The sequence below is a fragment of the Centruroides vittatus genome, unplaced genomic scaffold, assembly GCF_030686945.1.
Source record: "Centruroides vittatus isolate TY-2023 unplaced genomic scaffold, ASM3068694v2 contig_979, whole genome shotgun sequence".
In the NCBI taxonomy this organism is placed as follows: Eukaryota; Metazoa; Arthropoda; class Arachnida; order Scorpiones; family Buthidae; genus Centruroides; species Centruroides vittatus.
In genome coordinates, this window is record NW_027122650.1 from 2,611,475 (window position 1) to 2,637,919 (window position 26,445).

Consider the following 26,445-nt stretch of genomic DNA (forward strand, 5'->3'; position numbering starts at 1 on the left):
TACCTTAAGACCTGGATTTCCATAAATTTTTACGTGACATTTAATTTTAAAAAAATTAATATATATATATATATATTTATTTATTTAAGAAGCCATTTTATTTGTTAGCCAATGAAAATTATGGGTATAGACACGTAAACACTCAATTAGCGAAAATATAAAATATTTGTTCAACCTTCTCCATTCTAATTCCATCGACTTTCCCCACAAACGCCTCCTGGCGGAATTCGACTGCGGCATCAACGCAGCAAATCAGTTTGGCTAAGTTGCTGGCTATCCAATGCTTTAATATTAAGTGCTTGCTTGACGGAGTATTTTCGTAATTGCACTTATTAATTTCTTATAGAAAATCGTATGATGATAACTGTTCCTACTGTCCACTTCACGTTATCTCACTACTCTAAAGGTAGGTGAATATCTCGGATCTCTTCGAGCCTCGGGCTCTTTCCATTGAACGGTATCGAGAAAAATACTTTTATGTATCTTTCCGGTCTTACTCTCTACTATTAATTTACTTTAAAAAATTAATTAATTCAATTACACGCGTGGTTGTTAAATACGTTTAATTATGTAGGGATAATTACAGTTTTTTTGTAAATACTTTTATTGCTTATATTACGAGTTATAAAATAGCAAAAAATATATATCCGAAATCTTCGAAATTTGGTTTAATTTTGTAGTATTTACTCAAACATAATTAAAATGTTAATATTGATACAGCCGAGTTTTAAACATGTACTGTACCTGTATTTATTGCGTTATCTTATCGTTAAGGTGTTTGGTGGGGTATTTGTTTCTTTTAATTTCCAAAATCGAATTAAATTTAGTTTTATTTATTCTTTTTCAAAATAAAAGGAAGCTGTTGAGTTTTCCTGTAATCGATATTCTCAATGTAGACCCGGTCCAAGGTACCAGAAAATTGTAAACGACCTATATACCGTGCACGAAACATAAGAAATTTTGATGATTTTAATAACGCTTCGAGAATTAATTATTTTAAAAAGCAAAAATAGATATATCTAAAAGTCATTTTATATATTACATTAATGAGTAAACTGTTGTAAAATCAGCTATTTTTACAGTGACTAGCTCGAAACATCGATAGTAAAAATTGATGCTATTTGATAAATGGAAAAATCAAAACCGATATCTGGTCCTATTCAAAGTATAACTTAGATTTTTGATTGCTTGCAATGTTATTCTCTTACGTTCCTATCTTTTAATGCAAATTATTCTACAGCTAAGCAGCATATATTGTCTCTTAATTTCTAGAATCAATTTCATTAAGGCATCTTCTGTATCATAGAATGCACTTAGCATTAATTTAACTTGAACAAATATCCTAATTATAATAGATATTTACAACGCGTTTCGTATAAGACTTTATCGTTTAAAAAGTATATAAAATACATGTTTCGTAATAAATATTTTATTTAATTTCTAAAACTCGTCGGATTTATATAAAGAATATTTAATCAATGTAATGACGATGCCTGATAAAATCAACTTAAAAGAAAATTTTAAAATATAAAAAAAAAATAACTGAAATAATATTTTATTAAAGAGAAAACAGTTTTGTAAATGTAGTAAATAGGAATTTTTGCATCGTAATACAAAAATTGGGAAACAGTTGCCTTCAAAAGGATGCAACTAATACGATATTTATTGAATGATTTACTATCATCTACGAGATCATTTTTTGTAGTAATGTTTATAAAAGATTTTAATTATTTATTATTTTCTTTTTATAAGAAGTAAATAAATTATTAGAATTTTGATTATCGATGTTTGTTTATATTTTTTTATCGATTTCTTATTTGCAGACAGGATATGTGTATTTGTTGAATATAGTCTGCAGTTTTTATCGATTGATTTTATAACTTTTCATTCTTATGTCGAATTCTGTAGTAACAATTTTTTATCAATCGATTTTTTATAACTCATTAAGGGTTTTACATTCATATAAATACATTTAAAAAATAGGCAAATGCATATTACGATGAAGTTTGCAACAAATCATTATTCGTTTTCTACTTTCTTAAAGAGCTTCGGTGCTATATGAAAAGAGGTTTAAACTTAAATTTAAATAAAAGAGAATGTGCAAGTATTCCAAAATCACGAAGTTTATCGTTTGTTAAACATAAAATATTTATCATTCATTCAAGGTTTTTATCTAGAAAATATGATTTGAGTATCTCGACATAGAAATATCCCTGGAGACTATATTCCTTCTCGTCAGACACTATCAGACAAAAGATTCATTCTCATTAATCTATAACTTAGAATTGTGAATAATATACATTTAAGTTAAAGCTAGATATCTACTTTTAGAAATTTTAAAAATCGAAATATTGATCACTCATATAAAAAGAATGTGAAAATCCATTGGAGAGCTAACCCACACAATCTGAGAATTATGTGTTTTCAGCGAAACAGACTAAAAAATTATTTATAAAAAAATAATAATAAACGATTTAAAATTAAGAGAAAACAAAAAGTTTTTATTAAAAATAATTATTTTATTTATAATTGGGAAATATATTAATTATGCATACCGTACTACACTATAAAAAATTTTAAAAACGTTTATTAGAAATTTTAAACGTTAATAGTGTTATATAATTAAAACAATGTTTAATTAAATTTTTATAATTATTTGTAGTAATGATTTATTATATTTAAATTCGTAGAAAATATTCTATTGAAACGGAAACTTTTTTTGCAAGCGGTGAATACAAATTTTTGACTTGTCATAGAATGAGACGATTTAAATTAGTTTCTGATAATTTAAATATATATATATATATATATATATATATATTAAAATTTGTAATCATTTTAAATTATATTTAATATCAGATTACTCTAATTTTTAATATATTTTTGTTAGATTAAGTAATTCGATGTTCAAACTTTTTCAACTTTTAAAAATGATTAATTTGAATTCCAGCTCGGATATAGATAGAATTTTTCCTTGTAAATGTACGTTTTGATGTATCTACATTATTGTAATATTTAAATAATTACAACGTTTGCTTAAAATATGCAAATCATCAATGTAAGGGAAAAGCATTGTGTATTATCATACACTTCAATGTTGAATGTCAAAATAATTAAATCGGAGAATATATCATATTTCTGTCGACCAGACAATGAAATTCTATTTTCTTTTAAAAATTGAGCACGCATCAGAATTTTTCTACATTTTAGATATTTTGTTTCAACAAAATCTGAGGTTATCGCATATGAAATTTTGCTGATTTCCCATGTTTTCGGAACAGTAAGTTCGTATTTCTGTGGACTGACATTTTACTACTTTCGATAAATAGTAAAATAATCATTATTTAATTTAAACTTTTATGGAATAAAGGTATATAAGTAAAAAATATATAGAACACATATTTTTAAATTAAAACAAATTGTACTCTAGAGCCATTTCAATTTTAAAAAGAAGCTACGTAAAAATTACGTTTTAAAATAATAACAATAAATTATCATTACAGAATGAAAACGAAGTGGAAAAAATTGTTGATATAATTATTATTTGATACGTTTTTTAAATCTATTTCCATATTTAAATAGGAAAAATTTGAAAATTTACTGTTGCCTACGTAAAAGAAAACTGTTGCAAAATGGGCACAAACCAAAAAACAGTAGAGTGGTTAAGTTCAGTATAAACTGAATGTTAAATCGATATCATATATATATCACAAATTTTAATTTTAAATTTTTGAAAAATATTCCCTTATGTTGCTGCAGAGAAAAATTGAAATTTGTTTATAAATGAACATAGATAATCGTAATAACTTTTAGTGAATATAAAATATGTTTCTCAAAATTTTCTCTTTCTATTGTTAATAATTAAAAAAAAGACACAGAAAATATTATCTGTCAAGTAACTTGATATTTTTCTTTACCAAGTTTGTTTACATTTCAGCATTGAGTAATTACATAAAAGTGGAAGATATATCAAACGAACTGTTCTCTTTTATTGTCAGTTCCTGATTTCACATCGATTTAATCCACTTTTATTTTTTTTTCTCCTCAAATTTTCCACTCATTTAGTTTTCTTTCAAATTTAGTCAAGATCATCTTCATTACTGAAGCATTGTCCACATAAAAACGTGTAGTTCAAAGATTGTAGACGGAATTAAGCAAACTCATCAATTATTGTGGGATGTTTTCATTTCAAACAGTTTTTAGACAATGAGTTGAAAAGGAAGATAAATGACCAGCTCAAGGGAATTTTTCACAATTACAATATTTTTTGAATCGTGTTAGGTGATCTCTAAGCTATTTTATTTGTGAATAAAATCGGTTCAAGATACTAATTACTATGATAAGTACTTTTTTCTTTTAAAAAAATATATTTAAATATTCATTAAGAAGCATTGTATATATACAGTTTTATTTCGTATTTCTCATTGGAAATTTATGTGAAGACCATTTTTCTTTTTTGTTCTTTCCTAAGTAAATTTTAAAAAAATATATATATAATATAAATTATTAATTTTTTCATATTCTTGTTTTTAAAATATTTTACTCGCAGATAAAAGAAATATCAAATTTTCATATAAAAACATTTTTTAATGATACGATGTTATAGATTAAGTGATTATCGTTATATATAAGTATACTGAGAAGTATCTTCTCTTTTAATAATTTCTTACATTAAATTGCTTGTTTTATATCTTAAATAACGTATTCGAAACTTACGCAAGCTTAACAATCAGCAGGATCATAAAATTTAAGCGAAGAAAGCTTTGTAATTAAGTTTCATAATTGAAATTGCTAAAAATGATATTAACATTTAGATTTTGAAAATAATTAAATTTTTGATTTTAATTTCATAATGCCAAAAATTAATGACTTGTGAGTTTTTTTTTTTCTTAATACTTATGCTTTATTAACGTCGTTGCTATATCTATACTTAAAGACTGCATGTCTTTAAGTAAATTTACATTTTATATTTTCTCTATTAAAACGAAGGCAAATAGCTATTTTCTTCTGAATACAGTATAAAGTTTCTGTTTAAGCATGAAATTATCTACTAAATGTGAAGCAATTTACTAACATTATTTTTCTATGTCCGTACAAGTTTACTTAATATATTCCTTCAAGAAGATAAAGATCTTCTGAAGTACTAACGAAGTGATAATTTTTCTTATCAACTGACAGAAATTCATTACAGAAGAATTAGAGCGATTTTTCGAATGCCAATTCATTAGCTTCTTAATGTTTATATAACTTAATATAAAGTTTTTTGATTGATTAATTGATTGATGCAAGTTATTTTCGGATGTGAAGATATTTTTAATTTCCTGATCTGATGCGTGAATTTACAAGATAATTTATTCAGCTTCATTGAAGATTTAGCCCATGGCATTTCTATGCTTATGGCTATTCGTGCTCATAATTTTAACTATTTAAAATAATAACTGTGTTTATATGAACAAATTAATACCGAAGATTTTTTCAGAATAGCAATTTTATTAAATAATTTCAAATTTTGGATTATACTGTAGTTTATACGTAGAAAATTGAAACAAAAATTTGAAAATAAACTAAGATTTAACTCTAAAAATTATAATTTTTATAAAATTAATACTAGAATTAAATCAGAAACGAAAAACTTTATTGTTCTTTAACAATCTCAGGTTACATTAACGCTTACAGCAAAAGAAATCGAAGCAGAAATCCGAGCTACAGAAACTAAGCTACAGTCTTTGAATTTATTTTAAAAATGTTTCGTATAAAATATGGAAAATCTGCTATTAAATTTGAACAGAATCTAATTGTTGAAATTACATTTTCAGATGTTGAATCAATAATGACGTTGGCTTATCATCATCATAAATATCATTTACATATGCTTATATCGATTAAATAATTTGAATTAATATTTATAAAACAAATAACTGTAAAATTATGAATATTTTAAAATAAAATAAAATTTTATTCAAAATTCCTAATTATCTTTTGAATAACATTTAATTGCTTACTACTTCTATCACTTAAAATAATTTCTTGTATTTTATTTTCCATACGTTTGGAAATATATTTTTTACGGATTTATACAGTTTATTGATTTTTTTTTCAGATTACGAGTATATAAATTTAAATTCGTTTTTAAATCAAAATTTAAATGGATCGATATTGCATTAAATGTAGTTTATAAGAGTAGTCAAGAAATAGTTTTCGTACATCACCGTAGAAATTTGACATATATCATACAGTCCACCTGCTACATTTTTTGTTATTTTAGAAACTTTTACTGTGTAACGCTTCAAATATTACGTTATCAACAACGAGATTAAATAACAGTAAGAAGTAGCGGCTTCAGAAAAATCTAAACAGATAAACAACTGTAGACTTAACAACAACACACATTAAGTTCAGTTAGAATCCATTCTTGTGTTTATAAAGCCATGGTAAACTTAAATAACTGTAAACATTATTTCATTTATTGATAGTAAGAAAATAATTTACTTTAAAATCACTTATTAAATCGTGCGCTTTTAAAATTGATGTTTATTTAAATTAATTACAATTTTAATATTAATTTCAATGCAGTCGAGTCGAGGCTACGGGTGACTTTTCTTTGTGCACTTTGTTAACATGCAGTGTTGGCTAGTTTCGTTTAATTTATTTTACTAAACAAAGTTTTATTTCAAATTCTATCTAATATTTTTGAAGAAATACTACATACTAATTAAAATGCAACGTTCGCCGGTCAAAAGAGGGAGACCACCGCTAAACCGTGCCAAACAATAAGATTAATTTTACAAAACAATCAAATCCGTGATAAATTTTTCACAAAATTCATAAAAATGAAACAACAAAACTCTCTAAAGGAATGGACAAATATGCAAATCTCCCATGATCTAACAAAGGAATCCAGAATTAGACGTAAACTATTACTCCCAATCTTTCATGATATTAGAAAACAAAACCAGCAAGTAAAATTACGCAATGATATGTTAATAATAGGTCGAGACAGACTGACATTCAGCGCTGTTTTGGGAAAACTGGTTCATGTAGAGTCTTTTCTCCCTTTTTCCTTGCCAGGGACAACTACAAGTTGATGTCCGTTGAGTCAGGGTACATTTCATCAGAAGAAACCTATTTTAATTAACAGCCCTTTCTGATCATGAACTGGAACTGCCAGGGACTTAAAACTAAAATACCAGCACTCAATTTTTTACAATCCAAATTTAATCCAGATATTATTGGAATAACTGAGACATGGATGACATCTAACCTAGTATATAAATCAAATTTATTTAACCATTTCATAATTGAAACAGCATTAGCATGTAAACCAACAGGACCTGGTCGCCCTAGTGGTGGGTTATGCATTCTATTAAAAAAAAACCTTTGTACAATTCTTCACACGGAAAAATCTGATAACTATATACTATTATTAATATCCACGAAAGAATCTATACTCGGAAATGAAAATAATAAATTAATTATAGTAATGATTACCTATATTCCACCTGATTCCTTGGGAAAACTAAAAGCAATTTTTAACATTATTGATGTCTGGCAACATATTACTCCATTTATTTTATTACTGGGAGATTTTAATTCACGTATTTCTAACTTGATGGATTCTTGGTATGATGGTCCTAATTCCCGCAGCCAGAACATTCGTCTTTCTAAAGATAAGTATACTAATAGACTTGGAATCAACTTAATCAAAATAATAACTTATAACAAATGATTCATTCTCAACGGACGTATTAAACCCGATTATCCTGTCTGCATTGATGCAGAATAATGGAAAATCCACCATCGATTACACAATTTGCTCAGAATTCCTACTAGACTGTTGCTCCGAATTCATCATAACAACAATTGAAGCATCTGATCACTTCCCAACTATAACTAAATTTTTAATATTTTCGCAAAAGGAAGCTTTTAAACCTAAGAAGTATAAAAAAAATTAGCTACAATACTTCGATATATTTAACAGAAATTGAGAATCGTTTTTTTAATATTCCTGATCCTGCTGACTCTAATAGTAATGACAGCTATAATCTTATGATTCAAATAATGAATAATTATATTCAAGTCAAAAAGATTAAAAGTAATAGATACACTAAGTATAAAAACACCTGGTACGACCATCACTGTCACAAAATGAAAAAAATTAAACAAATTAACTTAAATTTATTTAGAAATGATCCGAATGCTGTAAACTTTTCTAATTATAGAAAGACTAAACAAACTTACAATAATCTGCTTAAAGCAAAAAAGAGGAATTATTTTAAAAACATCGAATCAACCCTAATCAATAACAGTAAGGACAATATCTTATTTTGGACCACTATACGTAAATTTCGCTTCAACATAAATCCTAATACAAATTCTTCAGTTATAGACTTTAATGTATGGAAAAGTTTCTATCAAAGATTCTCAGATATTCAACCTATCTCACCAATAAGTGTTATTATTGATACTCATAATGAATATTTAGATATTTACTTTACAATTAATGACTTAGAAGATGCTATTAATAAAACCAAAATCAATCTACGCCAGGTAGCGACAACATCCCAACTGGCTTTCTAAAGATGCTTCCTCATCAGGCTCAGAGAAAACCACTAAAAATATTTAATTCTATGCACAAAGAAATTACATACCCTGACTCTTGGAATTCAGTTACGATTACAATGATATATTAAAAAGGCGACCATCTTTCTCCGGATAATTATAGACCCATTGCTTTGCTTTCAGTATTAAGGAAATGCTTTACGTCAATGCTAGCCTCTAAATTTTGTCAGTGGACCAAAGATATGGATCTAGATGCAAAATTTCAATATGCTTACACCAAGAATAAAGGAATCGAATTCGCAGTTTTTCTACTACTGTCTATAATATAACTTCAATATGTTATAATGATTATTATTTATATATGTAAACTGTTCGACTTTTTTGTAATCTTCCCTATTAAATGTAACACCCCCTTAACAAGGAAACTCTCTTTTTTTGTCAATACACGTTTATTATTATAATTTCAATGCAGTCTTTATTAAATAATCTTAAATTTTGAACGGTAATCAAAACTGTAATTTAACTTAAAAAAAGTTGTGATTTTTATAAAATTTGAGAGCAATTTTAATTGTATAGCTTTTAAAAGAGAAAAGTTTTTTAAAACGTTTATAAATTTAATGTTTGCCATTTAAAAATCATAATAATTATCTTGACTTATTTAATATTTTACTTTAGCTCAGAATATAGAAAAGTAAAATCAATTACAGTTTAAAAAACAAAAATAAAATATACTGAAAATGTTTTTAATTGTTTAGTTTCTCCTATTTAAAATTTTATATTAAATAATATCTTATTTTTGAAGTTTGTTATTACATTTGTTTTATGAATATCATCACTATAAATCGATAATGTCTCCTATTTTATTGGAGAAGTTATATCCAATAAAAAGAACAATTATTTTTAGCTACTAAAGCAATTCTTTGACAAATGTTATGAGTTTGGGTAAGATAAAATAGGAAAAAAAATAAACAAAAAGTTTTAGTAAACAAACTACTTTTACTAATATGAAACGTAAAAAGTTTAAAAGATAGAGAAAAAGAAGAGATTTCAATAACTTTCTTCAAATTAAATAAAAAAACAGCGAAGAAGTAATAAGTTTCTTTAGTTTTTAAATCAGTTTTGTTAAAACAATTGCACTTTCGATAACTTTTACCATTTTTTAACTTTTGTATGCTACAGAAAATCGTTTTTGTTATAGAAATTTTTATATAATTTTTTTCTTATCTGTCATTTTCCAAGTTAGATTTAAGTAATAAATTTTACATATAAACATTTTATACGCCAGTAAAAGTTGTGCTTACAAAAATAATAAATAAATAAGGCTACATATAAACAAATAAAATATTATATCAAATTTGTTCTAGTGTTATCTTGAAAATTCAATTTATATTGTAGTTCTGAAATTTTAAATTTAAGATTTAAACAGATTACACTTGAAAATCCTATGTAAACATTACAGGATAATGTATCTTTTGAAATTCTATTATTTATCTAAAATTAAAATAAACGGTAATAACTAATTTCATTTTAAATGTTATTTTTTTTATTGAATTTAGTTTAAAAAGGATATTTAGTTGCTTTTATGAGTGAAATATCATCAAGATAAAGTATTGTAAATCACGATTTTTCTTTAATTTTTATGAATTAAGCTATGAGATTATATAATCTTTTCAAATTACTTTTCTAATGTTTATTTTAAAGTAAATATTACTTTTGTAAATAAACATAATTTACTTAATTGATTCATATACATAATTACTTTACTAATAGTAAATAATTATAATGAATAATTTTGAATAAAACAGTTATATTTCTCTGATGAATTATTCAATTCGTTTGATTAAATTTTCACATTATCCTCATTCAATATTCTCATAAGAAAACTGCAAGAAATAAGTAAATATTTACTATTAAATTAAATGAATATTAGTAATGATTATTTCTCTAAATTACTCTTTCATTGATGTAGTTGATGTGGAACATTTATATGCAGCAGAAAGTAGAAAAGTTATTTCTAAAATTATAATAAATAACTGAGAAATCCGTTTAAATTCTTATAATTCTTGAGTAGGTAGTTTTCAATGACCTTAATTTTAATGAAATTTAAATTTTAAACGCCGACCTTTTCTCTTTTTATTCCTATTCTTGAAAACATATTTCTTTTTTTCTACATTCGTTTTTTCTAAATTTAAATTATCACTTTTACAATATTTATGTAAATTTAATGTAAACAAAAATAAGACTTAAGTAAATAAACAAAATTATAGCATTTCATATTACGTCTGTTTTTAATTTCACAGTAAATTCCACTTATCTAAATGTGGTTTTTAAAATAAAATATTTAATATTTTTACTGTTTATTACGCTTATAATGATGATAAAAAAATTGTTTTTGTTTAAATTCCGTTCGCACTTTTTATAACTTTACTTCATAGAAATTAAGTCTTAGAGTCCGGTTGAAACTTTATTTGAACGTCAGGATTTTCTGTAACGTTATTCTGTGTAAAGATGCTTTATTTGTTCGGTGTTCTCTTTACATTAAAACATTTTCTTCCTCTTCGTTTAACAAGTCAAGATGCTTGCACAAATGGAAGAAGTCAATCTACAATTACTTGACACCAGCTAAAAGTTTTCAGATCTTTTAGATATTATTTTCAAATGAAAAATGCTTGAAAATTCATTTAAAATGATAAATACTTTGCTATATTTACTTACTGAAATAATTAGTAAATATATTAATAAATAAATATATAATATATTTAAAAAAAATTGTCGGAAAAGTAATTACAATAATTAGTTTTTTACACGTATTTAATTAAAATTAATGAATGAGATATTTACTTAAGTCAGTTAAGTGTAATCTGTATTTAAATTGTTATGTTAGTATTATATTAGTAATTAAACTTTTTATACTTATTGCTAATTTAAGTTTTAAAATGATTATAACGTAATTAGCATAATAGCGATTTTCATAATTAAATATTTACCATTTTTGTTATTTTATAAACTTTAAATTTAGTTCTAATACAAATAGTTATTTATATGTTATGTAATTCGTGGAAATATAAAAATTTTTAATAGAGTTTGATTGTGTTTTTAGTGAGCACGAAAATTTATTTTTTATCATTGAAACAATAATAGAAGGATGTATAAAAACAGCAATATTAACATTAAGAACATAACTAGTCACATTTATTGTGCTTTAAAAAGCTTCAATATGAAAAAAAATCTATGCTAATGTAGCATTTTCCTACAGGAAATTCGATCCTAAACTAATTCGTATCCTTGTGATTATTTTGAGTAGTCAAAATTGAGGCTTAATTTCTCTTCCTTCACTCATTGTAATTGAATCTATTGCGTTAAGATCAACGTCAACATTAAGAGAAATTATATCCTTAATATGTTGCAATTTCTTAAAATAATCCAAATTCAAAACGTGTAAACACAAAGTAATATCTAAACAACAATTTGATAATGCAATCTTGTAGGTTGAAAAAGTATCCGAAGGTAAGAAATTTGCCTTCTCTACTTGTTGATAAACTGAAAGCTAATATAATAAAATCTACCGAAAAGTACGAAGAAAATCGGAAAAATTTCTACAACGAATTTTATCGTCTTTCGTGTTAAGTAATTTAATTTAGTAACATCTAATTACATTTAATAAATCATGTTTCAGGCATTAATATTTAAATATTACTAAATGTTTTTAGTGAAATTTTAAAAATTTCATATAATATTTAATTATTCATATTCACTATACCGCTTCCCCCTCTTTTTCAGCGGAATTACATAAACAAAGGCAAATTTTAGTGAATTAAGATAAGATAAATTTGTAGTAAATGAGAAAAACGATAAACATTTATACGACTTTTCCATTCCTATTGATAGTTGATTTTCTCTAAAACATTATGATAATCGTATGTGACTTTTATATTTATTTGAAAATTTCTAATTTAAAAATTACAGGTCATTTTAATAACGATACAGTTCTTAATCTGTAAATTGACTGATTTCTATATTTTAATGGTGATTAGGAATTCGTAATTATTTAATAAATTTAAATAAAACTCTAATGGACGATTTGTTCGATTGATAATTAGTCTAAAATAATATTATATGAAGTTCTTTAATTCTTGATTTTTATCATTCAGTGACTTTTATAACTAAACATTACTGTCATTAAAACTATGATTAACAGTTAACTATCGTATACATCCATTCATTTATCTCTTTTGGATGTGTTCTGTGATAAGATTCTAATTAATGACATAGAAGACAAAATATAATTTTAAATCCTTTATCTAATATGAAAGCTGTTTAATTCTTATTATGATATTGTATATAAAATAAGTTATACAGTTAGATAAAATTAACATTTTAACAATAAAATAATCTTGAAACAAGGTGAAATCAATGCTAAGTACGAAAGAAATATGATTGTTACTGTTGATTCTGTGATAAAATTGTTTTTTTCTGTTTTTAGTAAGAATGCTAAATATTTCAGAAAAAAATTTACACTATTATTTTTCGCTTTAATAAAATTTCAAAATTTTAAAGTAACCGTAAAATGCGCTTTTGATTGATTGATTAAAAACCACGCTAAGAAAGTGCGAGCATTAATCAGAATTCTTCGAATATTTATGTTAAGATTTCAGAGTAGATTAAGGATTTAACGTAGATATTTATGTTGGATGATAAAGGAATTTTAGAGATTCATTTCATAACCAAATTCCATAAAAATTTACGAAATCCGGATTTGGAACAAACATTAATTTATATTACGTGATTCAAGTAAAAGTTCAAAAATACTAAGAGAGTTAGAAAATTCATAAATTCCCAATGCTTAAATGGGAAATTAATGAAGCATTATCAAATTTAATTCGTATAATCCTAGATTTTACGTTTTTTCTTAAATTTATATGACATAAAATAATTGTTCTCTTATGTTTAGATTTTCTTTCAATTATTTTTTTTTAAATATCGCTTTATCCTTATAAATATTTATATTGGATTTAGTTATAAGACTAAAAGTAGCGTTAATTCCAATGACTTGGACTTTTAAAATTGACTTTCGAAACGTGTCTCTGAAATTTTGCCTAAAATCTAATAAAATAACTTAAATATGCGTTTTTTAAATAAAATAAAACTCAGTGTACGTGTGCAAAACTATTCATAAACACCTAACTTATGGATGCAAAAATGCGTTTGCTTATCATAAAAGTTTTATAAGAGAACTTTCTTGCAGGGAAATTGAATTTATATTACATATTTATTAAATAAATATTAAAAACAGCAATAGATTTGCAAATTCAAATGGAAGTATGCATAATATTTTTGTTTTTCTTTCGGTTGTTTTTATAATTTTTAAATTAAATATATTTAATAATGTAATAATGTAATAATTCGTTGCTTAAATTCATCAATTTTTATTTGGATATTTGGAAAATATATTTAATAATTTATTTTTAAAATGACTTTCCAGCTACTATAATTATGTAATATATAATATTAAATCTTATATTATTTATAATACATTTCTTTTCCATACAGTATGAATTTCTAAAAGACTTATCTGATGGCAATATATTATCAAGAAAGTTAGTAACATATTATAATAGAAAGTAATATATAGTAATAGAAAACAATCAAACTCATCTTATGTACCAAGCTAGGATGTTAAAAGACTTTCGTTGCCACAACTAATAATAGAAATATATAAATAGTTCGTGGAGAAAAATAAAAACAGGCAGATATAGGAAACATTCAATAGGTCTTGAGAGATTTTTTAAAAAAGAAGGAATGTTTTTATTAATATTACAAAACGAAAAGAGAGGAGACAAATAAGACCAATTAAAAAATGGTCGTTATAAAAACAAATACTAAGCTAAATAAATAGAAAAAGAGAAGAAAAATGAAGTAACAAAAATGCAGAAAAAAACTGAGAGATTGAAAAAGTTAATGGAGAAAAAGAATCTCTATGAAACAAAATAGACGAGACAGAGATTTAATGAGATCATAAAAACGAGAGGAGGATTTTACGTAAGAAGTACGTTCTGCAGCGATTTACTAGATCAGAAAGATGTGCCAGATACTGTGAGGAACTCCTAAACATCGGGAACATTCCAAGAGAATAAGTTATAGATGGTATAGTAGAAGACCGTGAAAACAGGATGGGAGAGATAGAAAGAAAAGATCTCATAAATATGAGAGGTGAGATGAATCGTACGAACTTAAAAAAGGAAGGCACCCAGAGAAAATAGAACACCAATAGAACTATTAAGATATGAAGGACAGGAAATTATGAAAAAATTTTTTGTCTCACTACTGCAATCTAGGAAAAAGAGAAGATGGCTGATAATGGAACACCGTAGTAATGATACATATTTGTTATTTTTTACGTGTAATTAAAACACGGGCTTTCACCCATGTTTTACACGTAAAACGTAACACGTATTACACGTAAAATTACACGTAAAAATAACACGTAAAAAATAACAAATATGTATCATAATCATAGAGAGATATAAATTCTACTAATTACTTGTAAAGTGCTTATGAGAATTCTAGCTTTAAGACTGGTATTTTTTTGAGAAAACAGCCTTGAGGAATTAATAGTGTAGTATTTAAAAAGATGGATCTACAGTGAAACAAATATTTTCACTTAAATAGATATTTTAAAAAATATTATGAATGTTATTGTAATATATACTATTTTGATGGCATTTAAACAAAACTATGGTAATATATACAAAACATACCATTTCAACTATAAAAGAAGTTTCTAATTTAAATATAAATGATTAGACTGGTTGAAAGGACATCGAAGAACACGAAAAACAGTTTGAATACTGCAACAAGTTTTCTTTGAATTCCGTGAAAGAAGACTTGCACTTTTGCTAAAATATTTTCCATCGTTTTACACTGTGATCTGGTACATATTCATGGAGATATTTAGAGATTTTGGAGACCTAGTTATAAGAAATGACAGAGATAATGCATGCTTAAGACTTCGTTACATAATTTTTATTAAACTTATGATTTTAACATGGACACATTTCTTATCATTAAATAATCAAGCACAGTGTCAAAAACAAAATTATAGTCAGGTTTTAATTGTATCTGGCTTCTTCTCCACTACCGAAAAAAGTTTTGGCACAGCTTTATATAAAAGTTATTAACAATTTTTATCAAATTAAAATGTTTATCAAATATTTCAAATTATATTATATTTTCTTTCTTTAATTTAGAATCTGACGCATTAAAGCTTCTGTTGAAATTGGTGACATCCCGATTAATGGCATCAACGGGTTCCTGAAAGATGTATTGTTGATCTTCGTATACCTGTACAACTAAAATTTTTATGATATTTAGTTTCGGGCTTTTTGCAGACCAGTACAAAACATTCACAATGTTGACCTGGAAGAGTCGATACTTCATGACTATCCGCTTTATGTATTACCGTATTATTCTGCTATCATATCCACTATTTGCTGCCAAATTGGCTCTTGATTTATAAGAGAAAGGCTGAAGATCCTTCAGATAACACATATGAGTACCAGTTCTCCGGGACATCCAGGGAAAGTTGTTTTTCATTTGAGAAAACTACCACACATATCATTAAAATCGTTACCCTTAGAGAAATGTGCCGGGCAAACTCCAGGTAATTCTGCTTGTGCCTTAGAAGCAGTTTATTTAATATCTTATATTGTAGTAGCTAAAACACTTCTATTGCAGAATCTGTGAATCGTACTTTAGGATCTAGAGACTCCTGGAGGCGATTATTGCCTTTCCAAAATAAACACCTTATGTCCTTAGTTTAGATGAGGTGGTCGTCTACGTTCTTTTCCTGGTATACTATTGCAGTTATGTATAATACTGATGATACTTTTTTTAGAAATGCCTGTCATTTCTTCCACCTTTTGCAAATTATAGTGATTTTCATACAGGATGTTCACTTGTAAGCAAACTTCTTCAGAATACATTCTAATGCACAGACGTCAAACACAAATATACGTTAGACAGAACTTGATAAATCATCTCAGCAAAGTCACCTTTCCTATTACTGAAAGAACTTGTGGCCTCGTTTTTTACAAGAATTTCGCAGAATGATCCAGAAATTTCGAGAAACTCTTCATACGTCTTGGCCAAATTTGCTCGTTAACTGCATCTATCATTCCTATTTTGATCGTATAGCCATGTCTTATTAATTCTCACCTCTAAATGATGTCTAGTATTACGTTCCAGGACTGTAGAAGAGTAGTATTATCTTCATCACGCTGTTCTATCTCCATTTTAAGTAGATTATACGTATAAAAGTGAGATTTAAAGCAGCGACTTGAAATATCGCAAACGATATGGATGTTATATGAAAACTCCGAAAGACTTAATAAAAGTTTATAAAATGAAATTGGCAATACTCAATTGTCTTATTAACAGTAAATGATTCCTTTAACAGAGCTTATAATTTTATGATAAAGAATATGAAAGATTATAACAGCTCGTAGTAATAACAGTAATAACAGATGATAACAGAATATCGAAAGAGATTAAAAAATAATGTAATAGATGGTTATCCGGGTGGCACAAGAAGGCTAAAAATTAGATGAATTGGAGTGGCATCCTGTAGCTGAAAGAAGTCGTTCAAAAAATGTAGTGTCACGAAAAGAAAATATAACGATTGATGCAAAATCACATAACAAAATATTATATTTGATTTTTAATTATATTATGTTACACTAATAAATATTTTTTGAGAATTTTTATTAAATTATGTTACATTTTCTCTTTTAAATGTTTAAAATCTACAGTATATTATAGTTATTACAGATATTCGAGGTATATAATTTTAATATATAAAAGTCGTGACAAATAAAAGTCATATAAAACCTCCACCATGGAATATATACCTTTTTATGTAGTTGAATAGAAAAAACTTTCTCATTATTCACGTGGCATTTTATGCAGAATCTTCTACGTGATTCAATTCGAAATTTGACTTTCAGATTTAATGAAACTACTATAAAAAAAGAAATGAACAAAGTACGTGTGTATTGGAGGTAACTTTTTTCCTCGTCATTTGGCAATGACTTGGAAGTCTTTCTGACATATAAAGTCAAATATTGAAAATCCGACAAGCATTCAACTTTATGAGAATGACATATCTTTTATAACTTATTTTACTTATTGGAAAAGATTTCAAATTAATTCAATTAAATAAGACTATATTTTATATTGTGATTATTGATTTGGAAACTCTTCGCGATTCTATACTGATGTTTTTCAATTGATTTTATTTATACGAAATTTCGTTTATACGAAATAACAAATGATTTTCTGCAATTATCGCAATTGTTTTAATTAAAATAATCAATAACAATATAATTGTATAAGTAACAAGGGATTTAATTTTATAAGATATTTATGTATTTTTTATTCATTTATTTTCTTATAATCAAACTCGATTATATTCGTATGTAAATGTTTATACTTAAATTCTCCGTTAATTTGATTTTTTTAATTTATTTTATGTTTGTTTTTCCTGTTTAATTAATTTAAACGTGTTTACAAATCAAGCTATTTCAATTTAGTTGAAGGATAAAAAATGTTTGAAAAAACTAATTATTATTTTAACAACTATACTCTTCGAATGACTTATTTGTTTTCAAATTACTGCTAATATGTTATTTTATATCTTTAAGTAAATATTGAAATTAAATAACTATCACGTTTTGATAAACACTGTAAACAAATAATTAAGAATTGAAATAATTATGATGTATTCGACCACTTCCGAGTCTCAAATAGAAAATAAATATTAAATTACTGAAAACTAAAATGTACTTATTTGTTTCTCTATTAATTAACTATTGTTTAACAATGCAAATTATTGTGTAAATGTCGTGCATAATGATGCAAAGTACTGCTTGATGATGCAAGACATTATAGAATTAAATATTAATTGTAAAAATATTTTATACATTAGAAACAGAGTTATATCATTAGTTTTTAGGTATGATCAGATTAATTTCAATTGTTTAGAAAAACCGATAAAATTAGAGAACGTTCAGAAAATTAATTAATAAATTAATGAACAAATTAATTATCTAACAGTTTCAAATTACACGAATAAAATGTTTGAATTTTATTTTTAAATTTATAAAGAAGATAATAGTAAGTCGATACAAAATTTATTTTAAACTTCAGCATTAAAATTGCGATTTTATAAATAACCCGTAAAAAGAGCCGTAAAGAATATTTACAATCATTTAATTGAATATTAAGTTTATATAAAAATTCAGTGAATATATATTTAATATTAAATGTTATTTGTATACGAAGAAATGAACGAATTAATCTAATATTTGAAGTTTTTAAATAAAGTATTACATATAAATATTATATAATTAAATCTAAATCAGAGTAATGATAATGTCTTTAATAGCAATATATTTCGTATGTATAGATAAATGTATAAATGTACAGATTGATGTATTTATCAATTCACAAGAGATAATAGCATTAATAGATATTTCAGATGTTAGAAACTTAACAGATGGAATAACAGAATCATGCTTGAGGGAGTAATCAGAGATAAAATTCCCTAATAATTTTTTTAATATGGTTCTCTTTCGGGCCAATTACAATGTGATTCGCTTTTCCAATAATTGCGCTGTTTATGGTTTATTGCTAGTCTCTTACTGCCGATTACATTAACAAATGTAATCTCTAATGATTCATATTTTTAATAATACATTAACCAAGTAAGTTTCAGATTCCTTCTATAAAATGAATTAGGATTACTTCATATTTTAAATATTTCTATATTTTATTTCATTTACAGTATATTTGAAGTAGAATTTATAAAAATCAAGAAAAAGCATGTGTTTTTTTTTTTTTTTTTAATTTAATGAAATATTTTATTCCGAATCTTTTATGAAAGAATTCAGTGATTTATTATTCTTAAAATAATTTCATTTTAAGAATATATCATATTGAATACGGAAATTGAAATATTATACAAGTGCTCATAATAATATAATTCCTGGACAGTTTTAAAAATTTTATTATGGAAAAATTTCCTATAATAGCGAAATACGTTATGTTTTATTTGATACATTTACATTAGTAGGCTACACATTACAATACATTACTAGTAGGCTAATATTTGTAGACCTCTATATTATTTAACCACTCAACTTTAAATGTGTTCTTTTAGTGACTGCTAACACCGACAAATGATATTCGAGCTGTCATACTTGTCGTCTCTAATTTCGTGTGAATTTATAGGTTATCCAACAATACCAATAATCAATATGTGAGAGCAAAAACAGAAAATATACAAATTTCATTAAAACACAAACTAATCAGTTTGTGTATTAATGAAATGAATACGAATTAAATATCCCATGTCATTTGCATAGACATACACGTTTAAAAACAGTTCAGGACGTTATGAACATCATTTATGCTGTTGTATAATCACATTAATATATAATATATACAGGGTGGGCCAGCGAAAACGAAACGGCAGAGTGTTCGTGTTCGTCCAAGCAAATCGCTCGGACAGGTCGATTTTATTCTCGAGGGGACATCTTATGCAATAAAGTTTTTGCGAATCTGAATATTAACTAAACAAACATTTTTTTCCGAAATAAATGTTGGTTTAGTTAATACAAAATAAATGAGTTTTTAAATTTTTTTGTTGTCTGTTGTATTCAGAATCGCAAAAACATTATTGCAAAAGATGTCCCATCGAGAATAAAATCGACCTGTCCGAGCGATTTGCTTGGACGAACACGAACACTCTGCCGTTTCGTTTTCGCTGGCCCACCCTGTATAGTTATATACAATGTACTATACTATTGCAAAGTATAAAAGAAATTCAGCTAAAATGCTATAGTAATTATAATATTTATAAAAATTTATTTTGCCTAACTTATTTCTTTATTAGGATTGTATAAAAAATATATATACTAAAGTTTTAAATTTAACATAATTTTTTCAAGTATATTCATTTTTATTGTCATGGAAAGTTACTTGTTTTGCTATTGAATGGATAATTCTTTTGTTTTGATATATAATACGTTTCAAAATATTAAAACAAACTAATCAAGTATATAACAGCAGATAAAAAACTAGAATAAAAGAAAAATGAGTTGCATTCTGTGCAATTGAATTTTTTGTGATAAAAAAATTCATTGGAATATTTTTAAAAAACCAGAAATAAAAAATAGAAATGTAATTGATGCTTAACCATTAATTATTTCATGCATATAAAAATACGTTCAAATTTTTCGGCTTTCGTTACTGTTCAATAAGTAGGCAAAAATGAAATGCCTACTCGAATTTATCAACCGAGTCAAAATAATGGTGTGATGAAAATTACAGATATATAACATTGCTGTTACGAGTATGTGGATATTTAAACAGCTTTATAGATTTTGTAAGGTTGCTGAAATTTTCTATAAAATCATATCATATAAAAACGGATGGGAGAAAAAATCTCTCAAGTTATGCCAAGAACTTCATAATTGCTCTTCACAGTGATGACCATTCACAATGAAAAATTGCAGAAAAAAGTTGACCCTCTCCAGTCAACTGTTTTATATATGTATACAGCAAAACTTTCAATAAAAATGGTTCTTTGAAAGAAAGAATTGTGGTCAAAATAAAATTGCATCAAAAAGACAAGAACAAGGATTAAAACATCTCACAACAACTCATTTTTTGAATCTGTTGGCCAACTTTTTAAGTATTGTTGAATAAATATGTAACAGCAGCGTCCAAGTCAAATAACTACTTTGCAAAGGTTGTGTTCAATGGATTTTCGATCACAACTTCCTAAGGCTAAACCTTAATTTGCCTCACTGAAAAAATAGAATCTACAGTGGTTGCAGTTAGCACAAATCAATCGTTGACAACATATGACTAATCAAAAGTGTTATTTTCAGACAAGTCACATTTCTGTAGTGTCAAAAGTATGCTTTCAGCATTACGTCGAAAGCATGAAACTTACAATCCATATTGCTTGAAGACTACTGTTCAGTTTTCAATAAGCGTGACTGTTTGGAGTTGTTTTCTACCAATGGTATCGGTAGAAAATAACTCCAAACATTAACGGTGATATGTATCAGAATAATTAGAAATACTTCATGCTCTCATCAGCTGAAAACATTTTCGGAGTAGATGAATTTGTTTCCAAGGTCATTTAGTGCCAAATCATTTTACGAAAAGCACAAATCGTTCTTTTCATAAAACATCAACACAACGTTCCCTTGACCGATTAAATCTTCTATCTTAATCCAATTAAGAACTCGTGGAATGTTGCGAAAAAACAATTCGTAACACTGCAACCAACTACAGTAAATGATCTGAAGAGAATCTTTTACTTAATGCCAAAAGATGATTTATTCCATGTCTTGCTGTATTAAAGAATAACTGCAGCCCACGTAGGACCAACAAAAACTGATAACTGTTTGCATGTTGAAAATATCTATCAATCATTATTATAACTTATTAGAATGGAACATGATCCAATCTTTTTTGTATTCCATTCCTACGATCTGATGTTGTAATTGAAAATAGCATAACTAAATTTTATTCAAGAAAAGAATAAAAAAAACAAATTATATAATAATTATTATGCATTAAGATTACATTTTATTTGAATATCTAACTTCTTAACTATTAATTTAAAAATATACAAGTATTATTATGTGATGTTGTTAGAATGTATCTTATACACATATATATACCGGTGCTTTGTTATATGCCGGACCAAACTCATAGCTACAAAGATCAAATGTTGCGGCCGGATGGCCGAGCGGTCAAGGTGGCAGTCTACCGCTCTGGGGGACCCAGGATCGAATTCGAACGGGTCGAATAATCCCCAGGAATTTTTCGGGGGGTGGTCCGTTCGGATATGTCGGGCCCCGTCCCTCACCACCCGGTCGCCCCATTGTGGGCCTGGCCGAACCCATAATGGGCTTACTAAAAGAGGCCCTCTTAGTGCCCACAGGGCGGAAAGAGTTAAAAAAAAAAAAAAAAAAAAGATCAAATGTTTTGTTTGCTTGCTGTTTGTGTATGTATCTATATTTAAGAAATTTCTATGTGAAATGTGTTTAGCATGGCAGCCTTTTGTAGAGCGATGTGCTATTGTGAAGTCATGTTTCGAAACTTTTGGTGTAATGTGTGGTATGATGCCCTGTGCAAGAAATAACTACTGACACAGTACGTACTGCACCATCTATTCTCTATAGACGCTTTATTTCGTGAGCGAATTCTGAGTATTTATTAATCTTTTTAGTGTATGTATTTTGTATGTTGTGGTTGTTTAGTATAGCTATGTCTGTGATGTATATGGTTTTGTTTTGTTTGTCAATGATCTAGTCTATTTTTTATGTTTTATAACGAAAGGGGCGGAAGATCAGGACTACTCAGAGGTATCGCCTGGAGTGAAAAAGGAGAATAAGAGGTGGGAATGGACATAGTGGGGTGAAAGTGTGGTAGGAAAGATGGCGAAGATGGGAGAGACCGTCAGCGCGAGCGTCACAGTAGTATAAATAGAATGCATATAAATAGTAGTAGTAGAATAAATAGAATAATGCATATACACAGTAGAATAAATAGAATAATGCATATACACAGTAGAATAAATAGAATAATGCATATACAGGTTACAGAAAGAGAAAGTGTATAAATAGTTATGACGCGTTACGTATGTACGAAAAGCTTTGTGGTTACAGAACAAATACAGAGTTGAATGTGATGACTAGTTACAAAAAGGTGCTTGGAAGTAAGGTTACAATGGGCAATGGAGTGGAACTTCAGATAGCGCGCTACATTACCCAGCAGGGTGCATGGTTTCCGTTCGGTGCCATTACTGGCTATCCAATTCCACGGAACGGCGTCGATTACAATATAACATTGAATCGCAGCAGTTTTATAGAGCTGGACATTAAACAGGTAGTGTACCGCGAAGGAATTGTTTGTTTTACCTTTACAGAAGGTGACTGCCTGTCACAATTTGATTACAATAAATTGGCGGGGTTACCGAATACAAACAAATAACGATTACACAATAGAAGTAGTTGTTGAATGCTATCGGTGTACAAACGTAAGTATGGCTTGATATAAAATCAGATAATTTACGACTGATGAGCCGCATTGCAGACGAAAACAACAATGAGCACCCGTTCCAATCACGAAAACAAAGTTCATTTGAAAGCCACAAAGGGGCAGAGACAAAAGGGATGATTACATTGATTAGTGTTTGATGCTGACTTCGCCGGTTTTGCTGAAGATCCTAGTATAGAGGTCACCTGTCCTGTCAAGATTCCCTTGCTTGATTTCGGTCGGCTAAGTCTGGATCCAAAGCGCCGGTTTCCCGAATAAATTCGGTAAGTCCGTTGTAAGTGGCACTGTTGTTGATGAAAAGATCGGATATGCAGGGCCAGTTGCATCCTTCAATGTGGGCCTTGTGGATAAGTTGAGTCCTCTGTGCGTCGTAGAGGTTGCACTCAAAGATAAAGTGCAAAGGATCTTCTATAGCGCCGCTGTCACACTAGCAGAAGGGGGTATCGCTGTGGTGGAATCTATTGAGGTACTGGCGAAAGTTACCATGGCCAGTAGGGATTGGCTGGTGAAGTAGTTGCTATATATGTGGTTGAGAGAGAGACGGGTGGAAATGTTAGGCAGAACTCGAAGGTAGTCCTGCCAGTGTCCGCTTCTTCCCATTCCCTCTGCCACATGTGGATGAGCGTTTTTCTTATAAGATCCTTGATAGCCACGGTTGGGATGTCATTGAAGCTTGGTGTGGCAGGAGAAGTGGCTGCCTCCTTTGCCAGCACATCTGCTTCCTCATTTCTTATAACACCTTGATGGGCGCGGTTTCAGGAAAAGTAAATGAGGTTGCTTTTGTTTTTGTTGAGTTCATCTATGATGAGTTGGTGGAGAGGTTACGCTGGACTTTGTTGCTTATGCTCCAGAGAGCGGCCTACCTGTCAGAACAGATGCAGATCTGCTTTCCGCGAAGCTGATTGGAATTGTTAATATAGACCAATGCTTTGTAAATGGCGTACTGTTCCGCTTGCGTTTAAGTTGTTTATGCAGTGCACTCAACTGTGGCTTCCCCACTGATGTATATCTGTACATAATTACTTCTTTATCATCGTTGATAAGACATCAATGTAACTAGTGTAATACTTTCTGTTTTCCACCCCAGTGATGCCTAGCGGTACTGGGGTTTTTAAATAAAGAGTTTTACAAAGTGAAGTGAGTTTAAAAAGTGTTCCGCTTGCATGATAGAGCAGTAATTTGCAAGTTTAAAGCCTTTTTTGTGGACCGGGTGTGTACAGTTGCTATTTCTGTGCACGATGGCAGCGGATCTAGTCTATTGTGATTAATTGTTTTTTATGTGATTTTGACCCAATTGTAAGCAGAGTTTAAAATCTGCTATTCGTTAGCACCCCTCCCCATTAGTTCTACATCTACGATGGTCGAGAATTCGGAGAACTGAGGGGTCACGAAGGGGAAGGAAGAGCTTGGACAGGGGAGAGAGGAGAAAAAGGTCACCACTTTTTAGACTGGACATGTGTGTAACGGACGTTGAAGTCAGCTGTGCTTGTGATCGCATTACTTTTTAGTTTAATTGTTGTATTATTAAAATTTGTAATATTACACAGTCATAATATATTATGTGTTTGTTGTTTTCTATGAATATCTGAGGTGTATGCGGTATGGTTCCTGGGTGTGTAATTATTTGTGTGTGTACAAGCTTTTGATGTGTTATATTAATATTTCTTTTGGTAATGCCGATGTAAGTAGTCAGTTTGTGTTAAAAGCTTGCAACCGGATGTGTTATGTTGTGTACTTTCGTGCATAATGTCACACTTCTTACAAGTATCGTCTGTAAATGTTCTTTTGAAATATGCTTCTTGTGGTTTCTCGTATTTATGACCTGGTATTATGTGGCAATCATGAAACATTTTGTTTTTCTTATGACGCATTATGAGTTAGTCATAAATTTTACGCCATTCTGTCAACATGATCCTGACTGAAATCGTTAGGATATCTATCATGGAGCTCGTTCCTAGTCCAAAACGGTTTGATGATTTCTATCTCTTGTGTAGTATGTTAGATCCAAGTCAATGTTGCGTAAGTTTAATGGTGTACTGTTTTTATCATCAAGAGTTATTGTTTTGTGTAATTTTGATGCTTGTTTTTTTTTTACATAAACTCTCGCAGTGTCTGTATTTGTTTGTAGTGTAAGTTCTGTAAAACCTCCTTCTTTAGAGGAAGAGTCAGTGGAGAACGGAGTTATATAGATAAAAGTCGAGACTAAATTTGGAGAACTTAGGGGCAGCAGGACCCGATTAATTATATAGAAACTTCTGGTTTACACCGGAAGTCACGTTATTTCATGTTGTCAGTGTTTTTCCTTTGAAGTTGTTCTAGTTCTATATATATCTAATTTATAACTCTAAATGATTATGTCAGTAGTAGGATAACATAGGTGCGATTGCTTTAAATGTGTGGTTGCATTCAGCTGTATTGCTAATATCAAGTTTAATCTATTGTATTCTTTTGTTAATCTTTGTTTTATTTCTGTGTGTTCTGTGAATTTAGTCTGTTGGAATGCTAAGTTTTTGTAGAGTTCGCCTTCACCCATAGGGTCAATGATATCACCATTTTCAAATACTAAATCATTTTTCTTCAGGATTTCTCTTTTATATGTGATGGATTTGTCTAGGCCAAAGTCCATTTGAATATCAGCGGAATAAGTATGTGTAACTTCTAATAGATGATTTAGCTGTGATTATTTAGATGCGTAGAGTTTTATATCGTCTATGTACTGTACATAAGATGAGATAACATATATTGTCGTTT

The 26,445-nt window shown here is 27.9% G+C and overlaps 1 protein-coding gene and 1 long non-coding RNA gene across 2 annotated transcripts in view; both read left to right on the plus strand.

Annotated features, from left to right (window-relative positions):
- The first annotated feature begins 201 nt into the window (after positions 1–201).
- Positions 202–26,445, plus strand: part of LOC136985791 (probable G-protein coupled receptor B0563.6) — a 45,447-nt gene continuing 19,203 nt past the window's right edge. Inside the window, exon 1 of the mRNA XM_067283148.1 lies at positions 202–406. The gene's annotated coding sequence lies outside the window, so the exon portion shown is untranslated. The remainder of the gene's footprint in view (positions 407–26,445) is intronic.
- Positions 23,829–24,939, plus strand: LOC136985794 (uncharacterized). Its single transcript, XR_010882394.1, has 2 exons — positions 23,829–24,659; positions 24,867–24,939. It is a non-coding gene; the product is annotated as an uncharacterized lncRNA (long non-coding RNA).